Consider the following 18,689-nt stretch of genomic DNA (forward strand, 5'->3'; position numbering starts at 1 on the left):
TTTCCGCATCATCGATCATGTCCTTGACAACAAAGTCAACCGGAATAAAAGCCCGGAGGTAGAGACATCACCGGCCCTCGCCTCTGACCGTAATCCGGCAGACAGACGGCCCTCGTCTTGTGGGTGGGGATGATGGAGAAGGGCCTGCCTTCACTCCTCGCCCCCGGGAGATCCGTCCTACTAGCACGGAGAGCCACGTGCCCTGCGTGCGAGCTGCCGGCAGCAGGTGGCCTCCCCCCGCCCCGGTTTCACTGTGTCCCCAGGGAAGAAGGAATGAGGTTTCGAAACACCCATATGCCCAGGGAGCTCGGGGGGTTCTTTCTCCCTCACGTCCAAAGTGTAACTGTGGGCCCCAGTGAACTTTTTCTTTTTTAAGATTTTATCTATTTATTTGACAGAGAGAGATCACAAGTAGACAGAGAGGCAGGCAGAGAGAGAGAGAGGAGGAAGCAGGCTCCCCGCTGAGCAGAGAGCCCAATCTGGGACTCAAACCCAGGATCCTGGGATCATGACCTGAGCTGAAGGCAGAGGCTTAACGACGGAGCCACCCAGGCTCCCCGAGACCCTGTCACGGGACACAGCAGTGGTGGCACTGCCGTCCTCTTGCTTCCCTTTTGACGCAGCCCATGTCCCGGGGACGCTTGAGAGGAAGGGAAGCTCCTCCCCTCCTCTCCCGCGGGAAAGACCCGGGAATTGGTGGAAGGGTGACCCACCTGACGACGGGTCCAAGGCCAAGGCGATGGGGGGCCCGGGAGCTGCCCGCTGCTTGCACAAACACCGAGATCCCAGGGAGGGAGCAGGAGCAGGTTCCGCTGACCCCGCAGTCAAGAAGTAGCCTCACCCTCCCTCTCTCTCTCTCTTGATAACAAATTTCCTGGCATCGTTTTCATGTTGGACATTTTATGAGGCGCCCGGTGCAGAGCCACTTGGACGAAACTGCACAGGGGCGCCGTGTCCTGCACTGCACTGTCCTGGAGGAGCTCAGTCCCGGCTGGGTGAAGTCAGACCTTCCTTTCTGACGATCCGTGGTTTCTTCTTTCCTTTCCCCGCTTGGCTCAAATCGGCCCAAAGATTCCGCTCCTCGCCGTGTTTCCTAGGAGGCCAGCGGCACGGGGTGGGACGCGGACAGACGGCAACACGGCTGGAGCCCCGCAGAGAAGCTGCCACGGTCACCTCTAACTGCATTCTCAGCGGGTCCCCAGCTCGCAGCAGGGGACACGGAGGCCCAGGGCATGGCCCGTGCGTGGCGACGGGAGCAGGAGGGCTCCGTGGCCAGGCCAGGGTTCCCACCTGGGGACACTCCAGTGCCTGCACCTGCCATGGGCCCTTCCCGCCAGGAGGTGCAGCCGTGGCCCGGGATGGTGGCCGTGGGAAGGCCGGGACAGGGCCTCGAAGCCCTGTGCGTGGTGTGTGCGACTGGGGAGCTCCTGGGGTAGATCCTGAGGACTTGGGGGGTCACTCCTTCTGAGAGTGGGGCGTGAAGATGGGGGGTGTGGGCTGTCCTCCTGGGGAGGTCCCTGGTGTCGCTGGGGATGACTGGCCCTGATCCGATCTGCCCCAGGGCCACTGTACATGGTGTGGGACGGTGCCTCCCACAGGATGGGTCCACGCACGGGTCGGAGGGGGCCCAGGGCTGAAGGGACCTCCTGGGGGCTCAGGGACAGATCCCTGTGACCCGAGTGGCAGGGTCTGCCCAGGGCGGTTCCCAGAGAAGGAGCCCTCCCGAGGCCCCCAGCCACGGAGAATCTGGTCCATTTATTCTCTCTCCCTCAGTTCCTTAATGTTAGTTCAGCTCAAAGCCCGTATGCCGCCCAGGATGGAATTTCATCATTTTGTCACAAAGTGCAGAAGCGTATTTTCTACTTTTTCAACGTGAAGCCAAGAGCTTACGGTGTTAACGTGACGTGTATCCCATGCGACTGGTTTTATGACTGTTCTTTATGATTTTACACTCTTACGCTCCAAGCAATAGAGCTGAGCGTCCCGCAGTGGGAGAGACTGGTCTTCTAGGAAGTTGATCCCAGAAGACAGAGCTAGCAAACCACAGTGTGGCGCGGGGGAACCCATGAGAAAGACCTCAGCGGCCCACGAGAGACTTGCTCAAAATCTCAAAAAAAATGCTCCCAGATTAAACAAAACAAAACAAAACAAAACAAAAACAACCCCATTAATTTTTTTTTTAAATACTCCTGTTTAAATCCAGTTTTCAGAGTTTAACTTCCCCAATTTTGAAACTGGCAGGAGCACGCCTGGTCGAAGAGCCTCTTAGTATCTGTCGGTTCTCTTTCCAGCGAGGGGCCCTTGGGCTGCCTGTCGGGCCTCCGGAGCGCGGCTGGAGGGAGCGTGGGAGGGCGGGCGGGTCCCTGAGGGCTCTCCGCACCCTGGACCAGGCCGGGGGCCGATGTGCTCCTGGCCCTGGGGCTCAGCGAGCCGGCACCACCTCCGTCCACCAGAGAGAACGGACACAGAGCCTGGGCCGACCGTCCCACTCCCTTGTGACCCAATCGCTGTGGAAAACTGTTTGGTAGGTTTTTAATTAAAGATTTTATGTATTTCTGTGACAGAGAGGGAGCACAAGCAGGGGAGCAGCAGAGGGAGAGGCAGGAGGAGGGTCCCCGCCGCGTAGGGAGCCCGACACGGGACCCGGGCCTGGGACCGTGGGGTCACGATGTGAGCCGACGGCAGACGCTTCCCCGACGGAGTCCCCCAGGCGCCCGATGGTTCTTTATCAAGTTTAACACCCGCTGCGCGGCCCCGAAGTTCTGCTCGCGGCGTCTGCCCGAGAGACGTGCCAGGGTCGCTCCGCCGCAGTGTGCAGGCCTGTGCGTAGCGGCTTTCGTCCTCACGTCCCGACAGGGGACCTCCCAGTGCCGCCAGCAGGATGGTAAACCAGCGGCGGCCCCCATGCAGCGAGTTGTGCTTACAGTGAAAATCTCACACGCGCACACGCACGCGCAGGTCTCCAGAACACGCAGAGCAGAGGAGACCACACGGAAACAGTGCATACAGTCGGGCTCTGTGTGACGTCCTAGGACAGGAAATCGCCGTCTGTCGGGACCGGCAGCCTCCCTGGGCTTGTCTGGACCGGGGGGGCGGAGGGGCCGGGGGCGGTGCAGGCGGAGCCTTCTGCGAGGGACGCCCGCGGTCTGGATGTGGGGGGGGTGGTTGCACGAGCGTCCACGTTCAAGTCACCGAATGACACGCTTGCAATGGACACCAGCCACGCTCTTTAAGTCACCCCTGGACAAAGGGTTAACCCCCTCTAGTGCTCCCCGACGCAGATGCCAACACTTGGTAATCACACGAGCTCAGGCCAGTCCGTGACGTTAAAATGTCATTTACAAAAGTCTCTGCAGGTCGTGGAGACGGAGAGACGGTTCTTCCTCAGGCTTGCGGAGGGGGTGAGGGGTCAGGTCGTGAGGGGCAGGGCAGGTGACCCCAGCCTCAACCACCCGCACAACGCTGGCAAGTGTGTGAGTGTCTCAAGCCCCGTCCACCCCTGAGTCATGGGCCACACGGGCGAGGATGGTGGCCACAGCCACTGTCTGGCTGGGCCATGGGACGGTAGAGAAGGCCAGGCTGGACCTGCCCGTGACGGGGTGGGAGGGGCAGCAAAGGGCTCCCCCACCCCGACCCTCCGTGTGGGTCTGTGCAGCCGCAGGACCACACCAGGCCTTGCGGGGACCTGCACCGGACGCCCGTGTCTCTGCTGAGGTGAGCACACCCGTGTCCCCCACATGGGGGGAAGCGTCTGGATGGGACGGCGAGTGGCGAGGTTGGAGCGGTGGGGTCGGCCCCTGCGGACGGGTTCTCCCGAGGGCTGCCCCTCCCGCGGCTGTGACGACGGCCCCCCGCTTCCCGTGGAGCCCGCAGGGCCGACTCGGTCTCTCGTGGTCACACGTGCCCTCGCTCGGTCCCGGGCTCCCCGGCCGCTCCCTCCCAGGGAGGATGGATGCCGGTTGGATGTTCAGCCGGAGACGCTGAGCAGGGCCGGGGCAGGAGTGGCCGGAGCAGAGACGCCGGGAGCCTCCAGCACGTTCCAAGCCCGGCCAGACAGTATGTGAGTGCGGCTTAAAAGCGAAGCGGCTGGAGACGAAGCCCACAAGCCGTCCACGACAGGCCCTGCAGGTGCGGGGCGTCCAGGGCGTCCGGCGGAGGCCACGGGGCAATGGTGCTGATTGCTTGCGTCCGAGGTCGCCGACCGTCCTGCCGTGTCTGCACAGGACACTCTGGAGCCAGGAGGCGAGAGCAGACGGGAGCAGAGGAAGGAGTGGCCCTGCGAGGGCGACCCCAGGGACGTGCCCTGACCTGGCTCGCCGGGTCCATGCCGCGCGGACTCTCGTGTGTGCATTACAACCCTCCGTGTCTCCTCCCGGTTCTGCGATGGCCTCGTCTTCTCTTACCTTCCGCCCAGCCCCGTTTCCGAGCGAGGCCGCATCCTGGGGCTGTGGGAGCTGAGTCTTTAACCTGTGAATCCGGGCAGGACACACGCGATCGGTACCACCAAGCGTGTGTCTCTCAAGAGACACTGGATCAGCCGGTTTGCCGGTTCCTTACGTAGAGCCGCGAGTTCTCCGTTGGCTGAGCGGCCTCTTCTCCGGGCTTCTCGCCGTAACGTCCGTCTGCTTGGGCCTGTCCTCCAGGCTCCTCGTGAGGCTCAGCCCCGCAGCCCCGGCCCCCAGCCCCACCCCGGCAGGGTTTTCTCACCCGTTCTGGTGGCCGGACCCCACTTCCCAGAGTGTGCAGTGGATCGGGTCCCTTTCCTGCTCAAGGCTCCTCGTGATCCCCCATCGCCCCGGGACGAGCACAAACAGCTCAGCCGGTTTCACACCAAAACCCCACCTAAGCTGGCCTGGTTTCCTGCTCCGCGTGCCCGAGAGTGGTCCCCAGATGCCCCCCTCGTGCCCCTCTGGTGAGCTGGTGGGGTGCCAAGGCCTCCCTCTCCCGCGGCAGGAGGAGCCAAGCCCTCCCCGGACCCAAGAATCCCATAATTCCTCCAAAACTTTCCGTTTGCTTTTCACATTTAGGTCTCCCCTCCATAGTGTGCGTGTGGTGTGAGGTAGGGCGAGAACGGTGCCCCTGTCCCGTGGGACGGCCCGTTACGGAGCTGACCGTCCTCTGCTCGTGCAACGCCACTTCAGATGACACATGGAGTCTGATTCCGGACGGTGTCGTCCCCCGCGGATTGGTGAGGTCGCGTTTTCAGAACAAATGCTTCTTGGAAGCCCGCCACACTCTGTTCTTAAGCTTCCGTTTTGCACGTTCTGTGGAGCCCGTGGGCGAACACACGGCAGGTGCAGTCAGCCCTCGTGCGCCAGTGTCTTCTCCGGGGCGGGCGTAGCCTCGTGAGCGTAGAGGGTGATCTCAGAAGGCGTTCCGACTCCTGGGGCCGCCCTCCTAGGGAACCCGTCAGCAAATACCTGATTGATAAGCAGTTTACTTTTATCTGCAAAAATGAGATTTTTTTCCCTCAAAACGTAAGGCACGGCGATGCAGGTGTTACGGAGTTCTGTCCTCTGTCCTGCCGCTTATCCATTCACTTCCTTTCCGGACTCCCTAGTGGTTCCTGAGTCCTGAAAAGGAAGCCTGTGAGGTTCTGCACGGTCGAGCCGTGGTCCCTCTTCAGAACGCACGTGGGACTCACCACGGTGAGGTGGACGACGCATCTCGGGTCCGTTTGATTTCCCGAGATAAGGTGTCCTTGAGGAAAACGGCTGTTTCTCCTTTTCCTATTTTGTACTTTTTGGGAATGAGACGCGGACAGACCCTTGGGGCGCCCGCCGCACTCACACCTTCCCCTTTCTGGGCGTGGACAGGACCTGCCGCTTCCTTAAACCCATGCGGGCGGCCAAGGCACGGCATGTTGCTCTGGGACCGGGGGCACGGCTGAGTGGGATCCTGTCGCGGTGGCCTTGCCCTCTCTCTCCACTGCCGGCTTCGAAGAAGCAAGCTGCCGTGACTCTTCCGGCCGCCAGCAAGCTAACAGCCACCCGAGGGACCCTCCCGTCAAGCCTCCGACAGGGACCCAAGCAGGGTCAGCGTCCTCGCCAGAGCCCATGCGACCCCAGACGATGACCCGGCTCAGAGCGCCTGCACTCCGGGCCGCAGGAAGTGCGAGATGATAGCCCGTGTTCTGTACGCCCCCGTCGTGTGTGCGGGCTGGTGTGTATCCCTAGGCGCCCACACAGTAACGCAGGGATAACTCGTGGAAGTCGCTCTCCGGCCAGCGCGTATGTGTGGGAGGACGGCCAGCGGGTCCACGGGGCCCGGACGTATCCAGATGAGCGACGGGAGAATGTTGATGTTACGTCTCTCCCCGCGCAAACCGGGTTCCGAGTCGCACAGTCCCCTGCCTCCGTCCCATGTGTCCCTGAGCTCTGTGAGCTGCGGAGCAGGGGCCACGGCTTGGGGAGGGGGGCCGGGCCGCCATGTATTGGGGCCTGGCACCCAGCAGGCTCCGTAGGTGGTGGTTGCAGAAAGAGTCGCCGGAAGCCAGCTGTCCCCTACTGTGCTCTGCCTCGGGCTCTGGGGTGAGCGCGCTCCCTGGGCACCTGCGGACCCATCCCGTGGCCCCTTAGGCACGTGGTGCGCAAGCTGCGGTGCCATCGCCCAGGACCCCAGGGATGGAGGGGCCGAGCTCGGGCCAGGCTTCCTGGACTGAAAACATTTACACATGCGCGTGCGCACTCACACACCTGCTCACATACAAAGTTTTACTAAAAGGACGAGCCTTCTCTCTCATCTCCACGATCAGTTCCCTCCCTGTAAAGGGAACCGGGTTGGGGGGCCTGACGGGAGCAGAGGTGGTTCCCGCCCGTGGCCGCCGCTGTGGCTGCAGGTGGCGCTCCAGCCCTGCCGCGGCCGCCTCTGCTGGGCCCCTTGGAAACGTCCATAACGACGCCCGGCGTTCTCGGCCCTCGGAGAGCTTATTCTCCCACAATTAATGCAGACGGGCGGTCCCATTATGGCCGATTCTTCGTCTGTGAATTATCTAGTGTGAGGAGAAGTGTCTGCACAGGCTTAATTTCTGATGGTGATTAAGGCCAGCGCTAAGCGCGGGGAGGGAAGGGGCGGGGCTGAGAGGCTCCTGGTGCATCTTTTCCCTCCACAGGAACCAAGGTACCTGCAGGGTGAGCTCGATTTGCATTTGCGGAGCGTTGACTCGGGACTCCACGGGACGTACCTCGCCTCATTAACCCCATCAGGGCCTGGGGAGGGACGTGCTATTCTTATTCCGCTCACAAAGCCGCAGATCCAGAGCCGGAAATTACCCACAAGGAAGGGATGGGCCAGGGTAGCGCTTGGTCCCCGACCCGCGACCCCTGCATCCAGCTCTCGAAGGCTAGACGGAGGCAAAGAGCCCCCCGCCCCGGACAAACCCCTTATTTCTGCAGGTTCCTGCGGATCGTCAGCAACCGCGAGCCACGCAGCCACGGAGATGAGCTCGAGCCTCCTTTGGGACAGGGCGATCTCAGCAACGGCCGGGAGATGGAGGCCTGTCCCCGAAGCCCCCGAGCTCGCTGGCACTGCCGCAGGCCGTGCGGTACTGACCAGACGGACGCAGCACGTTGACTTACACTCAACGTAAAACCGCAGGTTGTCGTTTGCACGAAGAAGTACGCGTGGAGGCCGCAGGGACTCGAGAGCCACTCGCCAGGCCTGGGGCCAGAGGCCTGGCCGGGAAGCCTTCACCCGTGTCTCGGGCGGACGAGTGCGGGTCGCAGCCTTCTCCTGTGAGAGCTGGGGTTTTCGTCACTTAACGACTGCGAAACGTCCAAGTGGCCCTGCTGAGTGACCTCAAACCCTGCGCTGGCTTCCCCAGACAGGGCCCGGCGCTCCCTTCTCACAGAGTCTTTCCAGAAGTCTCCGTGTCAGTGACACACGACAGGGCCACCCCCCCCACCCCCTTTATCGGGCGTCCGGCAGGGAAGGCCTGTGGCGCCGGCGTCCGGCGGCCCGTATTCGAGAGTCTTCACTGGGGTGGATGCGTTAGAGCTCGGGGTGGGTCTGCCAGTGCAGCCCAAGGGCGAACAGACCCGTGTCCTTCCGTGGCCTCCAGGCCTCCTCCTAGACGCTTCCTGGGCAGGAGAAGCGAGGATCCTTGCTTGCTCGTGGGCGGGGACAGTCCGAACACGGTAGAATCTGTAAACCCTTCATCCTGCTGCTTTCTGGGAAGTGGACGGAGACTTACAGAGTTTGTTTTCAGTACTTAGCCAGTGCCCTGTGAGCGAACGTTTAATACCGAGCCGGGCAGCCATGCGAGGGGCTGAGAACGCAGCCCCCAAACCCAGAGACCGTGTTTTCTGGAAGCTACCGACCCCAGGGCAGGCCGTCCGGCCCAGGAGCACAGGCAGGAGGAAAGCCAGTGGGGGGGAGCGCAGGCTGGGGGTCGCGGGACAGCAGGGCTGACACCCGCCGCGGGGGTTGGAACCGGCCTCCCCAGGACGGGGACTTCCCTGGGTGCGTGGGCAAGGCCGGTGCAGCGTTGGGGGCCCCGGGGAGGTTCCGAGGCCGGAGGGGGAAGACAACGGGGGGTCACCTGACAGAAGAGAGCCCGGCCGAGAGGGTAGGTCTGGAGGAGGGGCCCCGGGGAGGCCTCGGGGCGCCTGCACGGCCGGGGCGGGAGCTGCGCGTCCCTCACAGCCCGGGAGCGTCCCACGTCGTGAGCGACGCTGGCGCGGACACCCTCCCGCCCGGAGGCGCTGGACGTTGGCCACGAATCCGTGCTCCAGGAGAGCCCCCGGGAGGGCTCCCCGGTCACCTCCTCCCGGGCTGACAAAGGAGTCGCCTCCCATTTTGCTGCTTGTCTCTGATTTAAATTCATAGGAAAAGGGGTTTGGGCGGCTTCCTTGCCAAGGTGTGTGACACCAGGCGTGAGTCTGCGGGGGCCGCGGGCACTGTGGCTGCGGCTGCCGCCCAGGCCTTTCTATCCCAGCGCGACGGAGCCCGGGGTCTGAGGTCGGTGTAGACCCCGTTCCTCCTCCTGGGCTCGCAGACCGGCGGCCTCTCCCCGTCCCCGCGGGTCCTTCCTCCGAGTCCCTCCTGTACTCATCCCCCCTCGTACAAGGTCCGCCCACGGGCCTCGCTGTGACGTAACTGCTCCCCGGAAGGATCCGTCTCGAGACAGAGTCCCGATCCACCGCGCTAGGGGTCAGGGCCGCAGCACGGGGATTGGAGAGGCAGGGGCCCTTCAACCCGTAAGACGCCGCTCAAGGAAACGCTTTTTCCGAGATGTTACTGCACGAGGACGGTTGAAGCAAAGGAGCATTTTCTCTTGGGACGCTGGGAGCTCGACCAGCCAAGTTTAATTAAACTCTCCTGCCCGTAAGTCAGTGTCTCTGCGCAATGTGCTCCTCTAGCGGAAACCCCACTGTCCCCTCGTCTTCGTGATTCAGCCACAGCGGACGCCGCCGTCCTCCCACCCCACGGCCTTTTATCCCTTTCCAGTGAGCGAGAGAGAAGGGGCTCTTCTGGGCATGCTATCTTCCAACAAAAGGAAACGGAGTCAGGCATGGCACAGCCAAGCCTTGTTACGCGTCCGTGGGAAAGGGAGACCTTCTCCGCGGTGTCCCCACCGTCCCTGACACGGGGCGTGTGTCGAGCCGGGAGAAGGGGCGGCGGCAGAGCCGTTAGCTATCTGGGAAGGATGCTGTTCCTTACGAAGCCTTTAGTGCTGGTTACTGGGTTTAAAAGTCCCACTTTGTCCTGTTTCCAGTTTCACTGTGATTTGCATCATACGCTCTTACATAAAAATTACTCTCCAGACCAGAAATTCTTCATTCCGACATCTGTCCAAAAACGTTCCTTCTGCAACTTGCAGTCCTAACTCCTTGTTTTAATACCACCACCTCCTTCCTGCTGTCACATTCTTGCGGAAATGGCAAGTGAACAGAAAACACTCCCTCCTGGGAGCCCAGGAGATGCAAAGTAATTCTCTGTCGAGAGATTTGCTCTATTTATGTAACCAGTAGAAAACAAACACAGACGTGTACTACAATCAGAAACTCCTGTTTGCTCTATTTTAAAGAATCTCGGTCTGCTTTCTCAAGAAGGAGAAGCAGCTAATGCCAGAGTTTACAGATTCTTTACGGTCGGGGACACACTGTGCCGCCGTGCCGCGACCGGCTGAAAGACCTCTCCTTTCAAAGCCGCGAGAGGAGAAAGCCTGGGGAGGGTTAATACCCCGGCTGGAGTGGCACACGCCCTCCGGAGTTCAGAGCCGACTGCTTGGGTGGAAAATCGAAAAGCTGAATTTTTATGAAAGAGCAGCCCGGTGTCCCGGGGGAAAGTCGGTGATGAGGAAAGGCCTGTTGGGGCAGAACTTGACAGTCACCCGGGTACGTACAGAGCGCGCGGGCTGTGGTCCTGGGGTCTTTGCGGAGTCGACCGAACCTGTGACGTTCAGCTGTTCTGCTCGGAGACCCTGCGTTGTCCGCACCACGTTCCTAAACACATCCTGCTGAGCCGGGTGGCAGGACCACGTCACGCTGAATTCAATCCCAGCGGGAACTTTAAGAGAGAACGCAGCAAGTTTATCCCAGATGGTCTCAAAAGAGCAGATCATACTGGCCGGAGCCGTTCTGAAGAGTAAACCCGAGTGGGGGTCGCTACTCTTCAGCAGGAGCAGAGAATGCTCTAGCGACTTCCACTGCTGGGGAGATGGAGCCGATGGACAGTCCCTGTGCCTCGTCATAAATGCCACTGAAAACCTTAGAACTTATCCACAAAACAAATACAGGTTCTGCCCTGATGGGCAGAGAGGAGCAGTACACTGGCTGGGGACCTTGGAACCCCCGAATGACCGCGTGCAGAGTGCTCTGGGTTCCCTCTCTGGCCTCATGCGCCCCAGACTGGATACCGGGGAAGCTGGCAATGCAGAGACACCCATGTGGGGAGCCTAGAAATCCCCTTCTGATGTGCCAACACCTGCTCCAACTTTCCACCGGGATGGTGTTGGAGAAGCAGAGTGCGCACCTGGGACGTTCCCTCACGCTGCGTGGCCTCTAGTCCTTCCCCTGTACCCTGTGTCATCAGTGCATCAGACGGGGAGTGGGACTTCCACCCCCCCACCAAGGGCTGCCTGCCTCTGCCCCTAAGAGTGACGTCAGGAGACACCTCCAGGTTAACCAAGCTAGGCGGACCCCAAGCCTGAGAACTCGAAGCAGCCGCCCAAGGACCCAGTAATGGCTTTATGTCCCCAAATTAAAGACAACCACAGCTCTTGAAGGCAGCCGGGGAGAAATGATGCATCCCTTACTGGGGAGGCACATCTTAACGATGGTGGATTTCTCATCTGAAAACACGGACCAGAAGGAAATGACATGCTGTTCGATGTGCTGAAAAAAATGTCTAATCCCAAGAAATCTATATCCAGCAAGAATACCCTTCAGTGATCAGATCACAATGAAATAAAGGCAGTCTTACATGAACACTGAGAGAAATCGATGCCACATTCCTGCCTGAACATATCAGCTGGAGGAAGTACTCTAAATAGAAAAAATAATAGTAAGAGAAAGAATCTCCAAACATAGGAAAGGAAGGGGAAACACAGTAGAGCAAAAATATGGATAAATAGAGTAGACTTTCCTGCTGTTCTTGAGTCTTCTAAATCATGTTTGGTGGCCAGAACAAAATTATATGGTTCCCAGTGTATTAGGGGAAATCTTTTGATCAACTATGTTATTAACCATGGAGGGTAAGTGGGAATAAAGGAAGGCAGTTTATCCTGACCTTGTTTGAACGGGTAAAATGTCAACACCAGCAGACTTCACACATTTTGAATATAAGAGACCATGTCTAGAGCAATCACTACAAAAGCAACCTAAAGAGATAGAGCCCAAATTCCTGTAACTAGAGATGAATTCTAGGAAAGAGGAGGAAACCCAACAAAGGCAGGAAAAAGGAAACAGAAATCCAAAAAGGGAAGACGGACTTGAAAAATAAAATGGCAGGGGCGCCTGGGTGGCTCAGCGGGTTAAGCCGCTGCCTTCGGTTTGGGTCATGATCTCGAGGTCCTGGGATCGAGCCCCGCATCGGGCTCTCTGCTCAGCGGGGAGCCTGCTTCCCTCTCCCTCTGACTGCTTCTCTGTCTACTTGTGCTGTCTTTCTCCCTGACAAATAAATGAATAAAATCTTTAAAAATAAAAATAAATAAAATAGCAGACAAGCCTTAATGTATCAATGGTTAAATGAAGATAAATGTTCTAAAAGTACCAATTAAAAGGCATAGATCGACAGAACGGATTTAAAAAAACATGACTCAAGTACGTATTGCCTACAAAAACTCACTCGACTATAATGATACTCATCAGTGGAAAACAAAAGGATGGAAAAGATACACGGTACACATATTGATCAGTAGAGAGCTAGAGTGCCCCTAGTAATGTCAGATAAAGTCAACTTTGGAGCAAAGGATATTGCCAGTGCCGGGAAGAAACATTACATACGGTGACAGAGTCTATCACAAGGAAACAGCTGTTCCAAGGATGAACGAACCACAGCGCTAGCAAGGACATTCATCAGAAGTGGATAAAACGGGAAGGAGACAGTTCACACTGGGGACTTGTAGACCGTTCTCTCCAGCTGAAGACCAGCGAGATAGCAAAACAGGAAATGTACGGACCTTGGAACATCACGCACCGCCAGGACCTCACCAGCACACAGGGGACAGCCCCGGCCGCGGTAGAGCTATCTCTTTTCAAGAGCCCACGGAGCAGGCACCAAGGTGGGCAGCAGCCTGGACCATGACATACACCCAACGGATCTCAAGGAACTGGAGTTCTGCAGTGTGTGTCCTCTGAGCATGGTTAGAGGAAAGAACTCACAGAAAGATAAGTGGAAAACAATCCTCTGGAGATCGTTTTCTCCGCGGGTTTAGAGAAACTGCTGGAACCTCAACAACCCTCTTCCGAGTAACCTGAGGGTCAAAGCGGGAGTCTCAGAGGAACAAGAAAAACAAAAACAAAAACACGGAACTAGATGAGAGTGAAAACACATCTTACCAACACGTGGGGGGCGGCAGCAGAGCAGGAGGGAAAACCACGGCACCAAAAGTGTGCAGCAAGAAAGAGTAAATTATCCGATGGGTCATAGAGGCTCCTGTTGTGAGAGACCAGACAATCCAGAGCAGAACAAACCGAGCGCCAGAAGAAAGAAGGAAATTATACAGAGAAGAGCAGAAATGGACGAAATTGTGAATGGAACAGTACAGAACATCAGAGAAACGGGACACTGGTGCTTTGCAGAGGTCAATGAGATTGACAAGTGTCTGGCCTCACAGACGAAGGAAAAAGGGTGACACAAACTATTGATATCGGGGATGAAACGGAAGACAACATGGCAGACCCTACAACACCAGATGGAAAAGAAGGGGGCACGTGAACGTTGGCCGACCCACAGATTTGATACTTCGCACGAGACGGTTCCTTAGAAGATCAACGGCCACAGTTCACCTCACATGAAATAGATCATTTGAAGCCATTTAACAATGAAGACAATTAAATTGTAATTAAAAAGCTCCTGAAAAAGAAATCTCCAGACCCAGATGGTTTCACTGGAGAATTTTACCAAGTATTTAAAGAAGAATTATCACACGTTTTACAGAATACCTTCTAGCAGATAAAAGAGAAGGAAACAGTTTCACCTCATTCTGCAAAGCAAATATTACTGGAGTAGCAAGACAAGACCAAGATAGTACAAAAAAGAAGGGAAACCTAGAGCATTATCTTCACAAAGATAAAAAAAATTTTAATATAGGCAAATAGAATTCACCATCATGTAGAAAGGACTAGTGTCCAAAGTACAGTAGAACGCTTGCGTGTAAGAACCCGTCAAGGTAATCCACTAGAGTCCCGTGCTAAAGAAGAAAGGTCTCACGATCATAGCAATTGAAGAAAAAGCGCGTTTGAAAAACTCAGCACTCACTTATGCAGAGAAAGCTCTCAGAAAACTAGGAGTGCAGGGACACTTGCTTACCTTGGTAAAGAATACGTGCAAACCCCCACAGCTAAAATCACCCACAACAGAGGACTTTCCCCAGCACGACTGGAAACAGGGCAAGGAGTTCCGGGCTCCCCGCGGCTCCTGAGCATCGTACGGGAAATTCCAGGCACGGTTACCGTGCGAGGAGGGAAGCAGCAGTCATCCAGGCCAGAAAGAAAGATCTACAGCTGCTCCTGCGGGCAGATGACATGATGGTCTGTGTAAGAAGTACCAAGGAAAACACAGTAAACAAGAAAAAATCTGAAGTCCCCAAACTCTCAGAACTCAAGGTAGCAGGGCTGAAGGTCAGCGTACAAAAGCTTCGCTTCTGTCTATTAGCAACGGACCTGAGGGAACTGAAGTTTTAAGAACTATGCAATGTGCCATCTCCGTGAACAATGAAACAGGTGGGCGTCGGTCTAAGAAAACAGGTACGGGACTTGAGTGTTGGTGAAGTTCTCCTTGAATACCTCAATAAGCAGAGAGACGGTCTGCATTCAGAGACCGGGAGACACAGCCTAGGAAGGGCTTAATTCTCCCCAGACTGGTAGACAGATTTAACACCGTTCCTGTAAAATCTCCGAAGGGCTTCGGTAGACATAGACAACAAGGTTCTAAATCTGTAGAGAATGACAAAGGAAATGGAGAGCTCAAGCAACTTGGAAAAAGAAGAGCACAGTGGGAGCCACCGTCCTACCCAATTTCAAGACTTGCCACGTAGCCTTGGGAAGTTAGGCTGTGCCAGAAGAGGAAGAAGGGTCGCACGGAGATCAGTGGGCAAAACCGTGAGCTCCTGAGTACCTCTGTGACGATGGCCACTAATTTTTGACCGAGTTGTGAAAGATCATTTTTTCAACCGAGAGCGTTGAATTGGATAGCCACAGGCAAAACTACCAGAAAGAACGCCCACTCGTATCTCACACATCATGCAAAGACTCATGCAAAATTGAGCACAGATTTAAGAAGAAAATGTTTTTAGAAAAGAAATAGAGGAAAAAATCGGGACCTAGGGCTTGGTGAACAGTGTTTAGTTATGATATCAAAAGCATGTTCTATATTTTAAAACAATCATGAAGGGGACTTCATCAGCAATTAGAACTTTTGTTCTACAACATACCCTGCTAAGAACATGGAAAGGAAAGGGGGGAAAAATTTGTAAACCACATATCTGACAAAGGGCTCCTATCCAAAATAATAAACTCTCAGAAATCAAAGTAAAAAAAAAATCTGATTATAAAATGAGCAAAAAGCATGAAGAGAATATGTGAATGGCCAAAAACCACTTTAAAAGATATTCAATATCACAAGCTTAGTTTGCATTAAGGAAATACAAATTAAGACCTCGATTCAGTATCACGAACATTTTTTAGAAGTAAAATTAAGAAAAGATAGTGAAAATCCCAAAATCGGTGAGGAAGCAGAGAAACTGGCTCTCGTGTACATTGCTGGTGGGGTTATAAAATGGTACAGCTACTCTGGCAAAGAACCGCAGTTTCTTAAAAAGCTAAATCATACACTCGCTACACACCCCAGCGGTGGTACTCTTGAACGTTTATCTCAGATCAATGAAAAGTCACATCCACAGAAAAACCTGCAAATAATTGTCCTGGCAGCTCCGTTCGTAATAGCCCCAGAGTGGAACAACCCCAGTGTCCCTGAATGGATGAATGGTCCGGTCGACAGTGACACGCCGCACGTGGAGTGGACTGTGGTGCACACAGCAGCTTGGGTGGGTCTTAAGGCCATGACGTGGAGCAGAAAAGCCAACACCAAAGTCCACAGACTGTATGATCCACGTACACACTGTTCTTGGAAAAACAAAATTACAGGGATGGAAGACAGATTAGCGGTTGCCAGGGGTTAGGGATGCTGGGGGGAGGGGTGGTGGGGTGACTACAAAGGGTCACACAGGCAAGACCTTTCTGATAATGAGATTGTTGTGTCCTGACTGTGGTCGTCGTGACACAGATTTGTGATCCATGATACCACGGCTTGGAGGGACACACACTGTACGATGTGGACCTCTCGTCCCACTCTTGCACCGTAATTATGTACGAGGTCACCCTGGGAGAAATGGGAAGGGTGCACAGTCCCTCCTTTACTATCCTTGATATGGAATTATAGTTTTTAAAGTTCCCCAAATGTCAAAATCCAAAGTTAATACTAGGATCGATAGAACAGATTCCAAAAATTCAAAAAAAAAGTAAATGTAGAAATCTGGTGGATGATAACAGTCGTGTTTCAATTGAATGTGGAAAATACGGACATTTGAGAAAACCGGCAATCCAAACGAACCAAGTTAGATCTCTCTGCCACGTTGTAAATAAATTTCAGGAAGATTCAAGCACTAAAATGTAATGATTAGCAGCAGAAAGTGTAGATACTTTTCATAGTACTCCTGGGGAAAGAGTCTTTCTGAGCACGGTGCAGAGTTGTAAGCGTGAGGGCAAGGATCAGGGACTGGATTTTGTGAACGATACACTGTTAATTAGTAAGCGAATTAGTCTGACGAATGCCAGACCTCTGACGAGTTTGGAGAATATATTGGAACAACCAATAAAATACTCCAATGAATGAGACAGGCCGCATGTAGTTCCAAAATAGACCAAGGAAATGAACAGAGAAGAAAACCAAGGTGCCGAGCAGTCTCGGAAAAGAAGCCCCAGCTTCCCGGTAACTAATTAATGAGATCAAACGGATTGATTGATTGGAGCGAGCGATGGTGTCCTACGTTCGCAGGGTGTGAGGAAGTGGACACTTGCATACACCGATCATGGACTGGGTCACTCTTTGTGTCGAAATGGAAGTATTATGACCATTAGAGCTATAGAAATGTACCTCCTGGAATTACTCAGGTGGGAAATGTCGACACACACGAGGGCAGGGACGAGCCGCTGTATGTGGAACTGTCCCAAGTCAGAACCATGGCTTAGGTCAGAGTCATGACTTTAACTCAATTGGTTAAATAAATAGATTTCCATACGTTGGACTATCGAGCAGATTAAAAAAAATAGGGAATCAGAACTATATATACTATAAATAGTTAAAACTGCAGAAGGGTAGAGGTTCAAATGAAACTGGAATTTTAGAGGAAAAAGGGTGATTGGAGCTTCTACCACAGATAGTGGCAATTACATGTGCTTATCTTCATCCACGTGTGTGTAAATATATAAAACCTGTGTTTGCAGACTCTTTATAAAAGGATGCACGAGAAACTGGTAAAACTTCCCAGAAAAAAACTGTGGAATGCGAAATTGGGGAAAGATTATTTCTTCTGTTTAACATGCTTCTCGTTTTTACGAAGTGACACGGACGTGTTGCTTAGAGCATCGGACGACGCTGCAGGTTCACGGTGAGAATGAGGCTTTGGTGTGGGTTAGACGTCACCAGTCAGAGAGAATTTAAAAAGGAAGAAACACCAGTGAAGGGAGAAAATCGGCGACGTTACACGCGAAAGAGAAGGGAACATGGGTGAGCCACTCTCGGGATCCCACGTAAGCACAGACACGTCTACCTTCCTCCTTCGTGATGCTCGTGAGCACGACGCCGGAGAACTTTCGAGGTAGTTCCAAAACGACCGACCGTCGGTACAGATCGAAGGGACGACAGGCTAGGAAATGGCCTCGAGCGTTATCATCTCCTCTGTGTCTGAAGGGCGTTCGTGGCCAGACTAACGGTCGGCAGGAGAGCGCGCGTCTCCTCCGCCGTGCCAGTTCACGCACGGAGCCCCTGTCTCATCCTCGGGTGGGACAGAGAACAGCAGGAGGGCCAGTGCGCGATCATGAGGTCACCCACATTCCCTGAGACACCGGGGGCTGGCAGGACCCTCACCCTGTTTCCGTGGTTTCACCAGTACGTCGTACAAAAGGGTGGCCCTTGGAATTTTGGTCCCGGAACCACACGGTGGCCTGACGGAGACCTCCCCCAGGTCTGTGCTGCACCGGCCTCAGACTTTGCACAGTGAACCGTGAAAGGAATCCGAAATACACTCACCCCAGACAGATCTACATAATTAAGTGGTCCAATTCCTTCTAACAAACCCCGTCATGTGAGTTCCCAGAGTTCTGGGATTCACGGTCAGTTCAAATCATTCATCTTATTTTCTTCTTTTCAGATTTTATTTATTTATTCATGAGAAACAGAGAGAGGGAGAGGGAGAGGGAGAAGCAGGCTCCCCACTGAGCAGGGAGCCCGGCCTGGGGCTCCCTCCCAGGACCCTGAGCCAAAGGCAGACGCGTAACCCACTGAGCCACCCAGGCGCCCCGTTCATCTTCTTTTCAAGTGGCTCTGCGGGCTGCCCTGCGTGCAACATTCCTGAGTATTTTAGGTCTCTCCTTCGTGTTAACGAGCAGCAGTGTTTTCTTTGTGGAATCAAATGCCACAAAAATATCTCTGCAAGCAGATTTGTGTCTTGATAACAATCTGTTGATGAGTTTGGCTCTCCGGGAAGATACCCAGCAGATACACATCGGCGCGGGGATGCCCTCCAGCCCTGAGAGCGGTCGGGACGGCGCTACGCTCCGACACCCAGCCGGCACGCGTGCTCCGTTCGCCGCAGGCCGGTCGTCCCCGGTTTCTCGGGTGGGTTCCCGAGGATACAGGATTTGCTCCTCTGTGGGATGTGGGGATTCCTCTCTCCAACCCCTTTCCCCAAAGATCCTTCCCGGCTTTGTCCAAGCGTGGTAGCAGCAGGTGTAAGAGGAGGCAGT

Source organism: Mustela putorius, unplaced genomic scaffold, assembly GCF_011764305.1.
Source record: "Mustela putorius furo isolate JIRA1106 unplaced genomic scaffold, ASM1176430v1.1 tig00000680_pilon_pilon_pilon, whole genome shotgun sequence".
NCBI classification, from domain to species: Eukaryota; Metazoa; Chordata; class Mammalia; order Carnivora; family Mustelidae; genus Mustela; species Mustela putorius.